The sequence below is a fragment of the Bidens hawaiensis genome, unplaced genomic scaffold (genome assembly GCF_021521415.1).
Source record: "Bidens hawaiensis isolate Kalapana, Puna unplaced genomic scaffold, B.hawaiensis_p1.1 tig00068928_1, whole genome shotgun sequence".
Classification (NCBI taxonomy): domain Eukaryota; kingdom Viridiplantae; phylum Streptophyta; class Magnoliopsida; order Asterales; family Asteraceae; genus Bidens; species Bidens hawaiensis.
This window is the reverse complement of record NW_027502164.1, coordinates 28944-36973: the sequence shown is the minus strand read 5'-3', so window position 1 is coordinate 36973 and position 8030 is coordinate 28944.

Sequence of the window (8030 nt, the reverse complement as noted above, 5' to 3'; positions counted from 1 at the left end):
ATATTTATATCCCTTAAAGCCCACGGACCTAGAGCCCATTCTTATTTAACCCATCTCAATTAATCTAAATCCATGATCCGTTCTTTACTCGATATTAATTAATTAATAACGCGAAATCACTAAACGTAACTTTCTTTATTCAACATTATAAATTTTAGGATGTTACAAGTCTTCCCTCCTTAAAGAGGTTTCGTCCCCGAAACCTAGCTTATTTCTTGTAAAAGGAATACCTCTTTTTCTTTATGATCGCACACTTTATTGAATCACCGTTGCTTTCTGAGTTATCCTTCTTACTCCCGACTTTGCAGTCATCGAATGATGGTCATGTGTTTTAGCTATTTAAGGTAGCTTGTCCATGAGACCCTCGATGTACCAAGACTCGTCTCGTCCTTCCAAGGGCTTCGATTAGTACTTTTAACACTATTGTCTAAAACAACATTTCATCATAACATAATAATCATTCATAACCAAACTCAATATATTACACGTCACTGATAAACATAAGTTTTAAACCTTAACACAAAACAAGTTCTTAAGCAAATGTAATTTAATAAAACCATTGCATGAGCAATTATTTCTTCATCAGTGTTCCTCTCTGCAGTTTCCCCAAGTCTTTATCCTTTCGCACCTCCCGTCCCTGATTCTTTGCAATCCCTAGCCATGTGGTCAGCTTTTCCGCATTTGAAGCACTTTGGACGATCAGGGCATTCTCGAGAGTAATGCCCCCTCTTTCCATACCGATAACACCTGTCTGTCCCAGTCCTGCATTCTCCCTGGTGCACTTGCCCACACGTCTTACATGCATCCTTGTTCCCAAACTTGGCCTTCCTCTCATCAGTTGTTGTCACCATCTCGCCCGACCGCTTAGCAGAGGTAGCCCATTTCTTCTCCTTCTTTTCCTCCACCACCACATCGTCCTCAGCCAGGTCAGCATAAACCACTTCTGCAAGTTCAACAGCAGAGTCAAAAGTAGCAGGTTTATTTGCCCTGACTAACATGCGGACTTTTTGTGGCAATCCCCTCACTTAACATTTGATTCTCTTGACCTCAGTGTCAACCATATCAGGCACCAACCTAGATAGTCGGTTGAATTCAGTAGTATACTCACGATGCGTCATCATACCGGCCTTTAAATTCAGGAACTTCATCTCCGTCCTTTCAACCTCGGCATCTGCACAGAACTTCTTCATCACCAACTCTTTCAGATCGTCCCATCTCAACGCCTTGATCTCATCCCTAGTCTTTCTATGCTCCACACTTTCCCACCAATACATAGCTTCTTCCTCAAATGACTGAGTAGCATAACCCACAGCTTGGTCGGGACGGCATTCGCTAATGCGGATAATCTTGTCCATAGTGGTTATCCATTGGAGAGTAGCGATTGCGTCTCCCAAACCAGTCAGCTTCGGCGGGTCGCATCCTTTGAAGGACTTGTAGTTACACCCACCTCGACCTCTCTTTCCATCACCAACCTCGACAGATCCAGCTTCACTCGAGTCACCCTTCCCTCCCTCACCATCCTTCCTACCATTCTCTCCTGATCCTTCAGCAATTCTTCCAGCAGATCCTTCGGGATTCCCAGTCTTCATGGCAGTTGCCACAGCTTGGGCAATGGCAGCTAGAACAGCAGGGTCAAGTTGATGTCCTTCGTTGTTGCTCGAGTTTCCTCCAGCTGCGCCTCCTTCGTCCCCGGTGTTGGAAGCTTCTTCTGCCGAGGGTTGCCGGACAAGACGAGGCCTGCCACGACGTCCAGTGCGACCTCCAGTTCCAACAATTTTTCCAGCTCCAGCCATTAGTATTCTAAACGGGAAAACACAAACGTCATCACTCTAGGAATTATTTAGCACATGATTTGTAAAGTAAGTAGTTAATGACGTTGATCAAGTGTAATTAACTATTTGCGTTACTCCTCAGGTTCTTTATACTTCCCTTCATGATTTCACTTGTGCTTGTTTATACTCTTAAACAGTTAATCAGTTAAGTTCAATTAACCCTATCCCTAACCTGCACTCATTCTTCATTTAGCAAATAAGCCAACATTAACATACACCATTTACCATACACTTTACCTTTACTGAGCTTGCTTGAGTGACACATGGCTATCTTGAACTGGCATCTTCTTTCTTTCTCATTTTAAATCTCATTCTCTGTTCGAGTCTAAGCATGTAGGATGCTTAAATCTCTCGAACTTATGCTCTGATACCAACTTGTAAGGCCCCGAACCCGGTAGCCCTACTTTAGCGTCGGATTTACTCATAAACACAGTTCTTACAAATCAGAGTTCATTAAAACTTTAGCGGAATATAAAAACTTTCATGAAACGTTACAGCAATCCAAAACTTGCCTTAATTAAACATTCTTGTCTTTCAAAATAAACGTCAATTACATTAAAACATCTTGAGTCTTCAGATGCCAGTCTCCTATTCGCCCACCATGTGCCTGCTCAAGCTAGCTGTCTCATTCTACTCACCTGCGTGCATACTAAAAGTCAGCTACGCTGAGTGAGTTCTAGTTAATCGGACGCTATACAATACATACACATACATATATATCCGAAGATACATATCCATACTTAACCAGTTACCCTTCTGTTCTTCATACATACTTGCTACCATACATACATACATATCTACAATCACTAACCTCAGTCTACCGAGAGTACGTTCATAGTCCGCCGTCTATACCTGTACTCAAGGTCGTGAACACGTAAAAGGTCCGCAGTCCTTACCTATGTTCACCATTCATGGTACGTGCAAGGTCCGCGGTCCTTCCCTATACCATCCTACATCCATAACACGTACAAGGTCCACAGTCCTTCCCTATGTTGCAACCTAATTCATAGCACGTACGAGGTCCGCAGTCCTCCCCTATGCTACCACAGCACGTATAAGGTCCACAGTCCTTTCCTATGCTGATGCCTATCTATAATACGTATAAGGTCCGCAGTCCTTAACTACGTTGTCGTCTATTATCTGTAACACGTATAAGGCACACCGTCCCTATCTACGTTTACATTTATCATCTGCATTACGTATAAGGCCCGCAGTCCTTAACTACGCCATCACCAGCCGAGTCTATGGCCGACAGAAGCTAGAGGGATTTGCCATCCTAACTTACTATGTCGAACGTAGAACTCACATACCATTCGTGTACCTGTATACACATACTTCACATATACAATAATTACATTATAGCATAAGAACTCTCTAGGCGTTCTTTACATCATTCATTTAACAACCATACCCCTTGTCGATACGTGCAATATCCGAAGATCGTTCACGCCCCGACAAGTATTCATTTGTAATGTTCATACATCTTCGATATATAATATTCGTACCTTTATTTTTAACCTGACAGTACGCCCAATATCCGAAGATCGTTCGCGTACCGACAAGCAATCATTCATATCCATCACATATATCACATATGGCATACACTTATCACTTAGGATAAATGTATTAACAACACATCGAGTATGCACACAGCCCCGGAAACATAACAAGGAATGGGGCTAGAAACTCACCTGAATCCTGTTACGCCCTCCGTTAATAGTTATTCCCTTCTTGAGCTGTGCACGGCTAACTGTATAATATTTACACGTATCAATTAACTACTACTACTCATGTTGTATTTCTATCTTTATATGACCCACAACGAACGGGGGTCCGGGGACAGCGCCCCTGGCAGCGGGGTCTAGGGGCGGCAGCCCCTAGCGGGTCCAAGGGGCAGAGCCCCTGGCTGGGGTCGAGCTGCCAGGTCAGCTTGGAAAAACTTTATTTACATTAACTGTCTTAACACATTTTCCATTAGGTTTTTAATTTATTTTCTAATCGAACTTGACTTTAGGCGAAGTTAAACCTTAGGCGAACTTAGCTTTAGGCGAAGTTAAACCTTAGGCGAACTTAGCTTTAGGCGAAGTTAAACCTTAGGCGAACTTAGCTTTAGGCGAAGTTAAACCTTAGGCGAACTTAGCTTTAGGCGAAGTTAAACCTTAAGCGAACTTAGCTTTAGGCGAAGTTAAACCTTAGGCGAACTTAGCTTTAGGCGAAGTTATCAGTTAGGCGAACTTGGCCGTAGGCGAAGTTATCAATTAGGCGAACTTGGCCGTAGGCGAAGTTATGCTTTGAAGGCGAAGTTAAGATTTGAATGCGAAGTTAAGCTTTGAAGGCGAAGTTAAGCTTTTGCTGGCGAAGTTGCCCAGTTCGCAGGCGAAGTTGCCCAGTTCGCTACGGGTTTGGTTTTTATCACGCATTTTGGCGATTTTAATACCCTTGTTATGGTTCGGCATCACCCCCTAACGTTCCCTAACCATTTCGTTCGTATATATATCCCGTATATACTATAAAGCTTGGATCTTTAAGCTTAAGGACATTCAATAAAACATAAACTTTAAAGGTCAAGAACATACCTTTTGTGCTCGTTTGGATCTCGTTTAACTTGTTTAATCACAACTAATCGTTTACTCTCTCTCGGATCTTGCTCGTTTCTCTCCCTCGGCCGCCGGCCGTATATGGCGGTGTGTGGTGTGTGTGTGTTTTGGAGTGTGTAGAGATTATGATGGAAATGAAATGAGGGTTTAGGGTTTTAGGTTGGTTTAGGGGATATTTATATCCCTTAAAGCCCACGGACCTAGAGCCCATTCTTATTTAACCCATCTCAATTAATCTAAATCCATGATCCGTTCTTTACTCGATATTAATTAATTAATAACGCGAAATCACTAAACGTAACTTTCTTTATTCAACATTATAAATTTTAGGATGTTACAACCACATATTTTTGTTTTCATTGTTTTTTTGTTTTTTTTAAAACATTGACATGGTTATGCTACATGTAGTGGCGAAGCTTGGGCTTTGCCATGGCGGTGACCGAAGTCACTGACCCAAAAATTTTTAGGTCGACAATTCGGTTCGTGTCGGTGGTTCGGTTTGGGTCGGATAAAGCAATATGACATCTATATATCTAATTTTTTTATTCATTTAAAAAATATTGTTTTTACAATTAAAAAAACTAGACCTAAAATATTCATAATAATACGAGAGCCGAGAGGAGGGGTGAGTACCTTAGAATAAGAATTACAAAGCAGCTCGGCAACCTTTAAAACTCGCTCACTATTTGAAGCTCTGTGACGTTTACTCGTTTGTTCATCATCCCTTTTTTTTAAAAAGAAAAAGAAAAAAATGTATCTATCTTTTTCATGATTAACCTGATTAAGAAGACTCAATAGGGTAAGTTAAAGTAAAATTTCACCATACAATACAAATTACAAACTTAATTGACTAATTTCCCCAAATCCCAATTCACAATTACAAATCCTAATTTATAATCCTTGAACTATGTTACAACACAAAGGTAGAGCCAATAAACTATTACCTTGCGGTGGACCGGGGACGAGCCACAAGCGGCGGAGGTGGATGAGCGGCGAACGGCGGTGGGGCGGTTGGTTATTATATTAAAAAAAATTCCTGTTTCATTTTTTTTAAGTTATGTTATGTAACAATTTACAATAAGCCCCTCCAAATTTGAATTCTATTAAAAACTAAGTTTTTTTTACAATTTTTATAACTTTTGTTTATAAAAACCGTGAGGTTTTATAAAAAAATTCAAACGATAGGTTATTATATTAAAAAAAAATTAGTGGTGACCGGTAGCTTTTTGGAAAAATAATTTAGCAGTGACCGCGCTTAATACATATAAAAATTTTCGAAAAAAATCGCGAAATTTACCCTATTAATGGAGAAAACAGCAGTGACCTGGCCCACCCCTGGTCCCTTCATAGCTTCGCCCCTGGCTACATGCGCGCCCTTTAGTTCACTTTTTAATGTGGTTATTTCTCATATGCAGTAGACTAAATAGAAGAAAGTTATCATTTTAAAAAAAATCTATGAATATTTATATAATCTTAAATTTAATAATATAGTATTTCTTTTTTACTTATAGGTTGGTGGTATTATGATAAGGGGTTGATATATGAATACTGAGAATGAGATTGATTGTATTTGTTTATATTACAAGTTAGATTAGGGTCGCTTTTGTTAGGCATGCAACCTGATTACGATTCCTATTTACATATGAAAAGTAATTTATGCATTATTGAAGTAAAATAATTAATTTAACAATTATAAATCAATCGTATGTTATACCAATTACATATTTTATTAGTAGGATATAACCCGTGTAATACATGATTGGTTTAAAAATATAAAAAAAAAAAATTTAATAATATACGTAATAAAACAACTTGTAAATTCATAAGATATATATAATGATAAATAAAATTTTGTACTTCATAAATATTTAAAAACCTAATTTAATACAACATTTAAAGTTACATTTGTAACTTTATTATTAATTTTATAGATGATAATAGTATTGGTTGACATCATAATTGATTACTCTAGTTGAATGACATATGAATTTTTTTTTTTTTGCTTTAATAATACTGGCAGATGTGTTTTTTTTTTTAAATTAGTTACTGTAATAAATAATAGTGGTAATAATAATAATGACAATTTTTTTATGAAAAAAGGAACTATAAATTTAGATGATACATGTTTACTTTCAAGGCAATAACTTTCGTCGCTCCTATTTAAGTATTTGTACTTATTTATTTTACACTAGTTTGAGACCTGTCTACTATACTAGTAGTTCTTGAAAATACAATATTTGAAAAATAATCGATATACAAGGAACAATAAATCTATTAAACACTATTAAAACATAGTCGTTGTATAATAGTTTTTAAAACAACTTTAAAATAAAAAGATTATTATAAATATCAAATATTTGAAAAAAAAATAGGAAGTAAATATTAAATTAACAAATTTTGAAGCATAAATTTTAAGAATGGTAAATATTATTTTACTATTATAAATTTGTTAAAAATGGTGAGATTTAATGTTGAAGTGGCAAAATTTATAGTTTTTTGTTAGAGAGTATAAATATATATTTTTTGCCCAACAAGCTACCTAGTTGATGTTTAAGGCGAGAGGGGAGTTCTACTAAAGTATTCTAAGTTTCATAAATCCTGCATTGCAATACCATTTATACTATCAACTATTTTAAAACACCTTAATTACAGAAAACACTCCCCTCCAATACCCTAAAATCACTTTTCTTTCTAAAAAAATATAAATATGATGGATGATTTGTTAATGACTCACTTGCAAATCCCCGTGACTATGGCTGTAAATGAACCGAACGAACACGAACAAGGCCTTGTTCATCTTCGTTCGTTAAGAAAATAATGTGTTCACGAACGGTTCATGAACACTTAATGAACGAGATTTTATGTTCGTGTTCGTTCAATAAGGAAATTAATGTGTTCACGAACACAAACGAACGCAAATAAAATCGACAGAGCCTAGAGATTGAGACCGATGTATTCATCAATATGAATAATGAATGCCTATAAATGAATCGAATGAACACGAACAAGTTCGTTCATTTAATTTTAGAAAAACACGGACATTTAATCGAACAAATATTTATGTGCATGTTCGTTTATTTAAAGATGGACACTTGTGTTCGTTTGTTTAAAATCTAAACATACATAACTGAACAAAGATAAACGAACATGTATGAACAAATGTAAATGAACAGAAATATAAACGAACTTAAATTAAAACACTTAAATGAACACAAATTAACAAATATAAAACCTTTAAGCCGATAACCTATCTAGATAATATTTAATTATTTTCTATTAATACATAAACGAACATAAATAAACAGACATAAACGAACATAAACGAACGTTCATGAACATAAATGAACGAACAGAACATGTGTTCATGTTCGTTCGTTTAATTAAACGAACACAAAATTTTTGTTCATGTTCGTTCGTTTATTAAATAAACGAACATAAGCGAACTTCCCGCAGAACGGTTCACGAAAGTTCACCAAACGTTCGGTTCATTTACAGGCCTACCCATGACCTTAATCGGTTAGTAGAGCTCGATTACCACTATCCTAAATGACCTACAGCTAGGGTTGTACTCTAAGGGGTACCTTACCCTAAGAGGGTACCC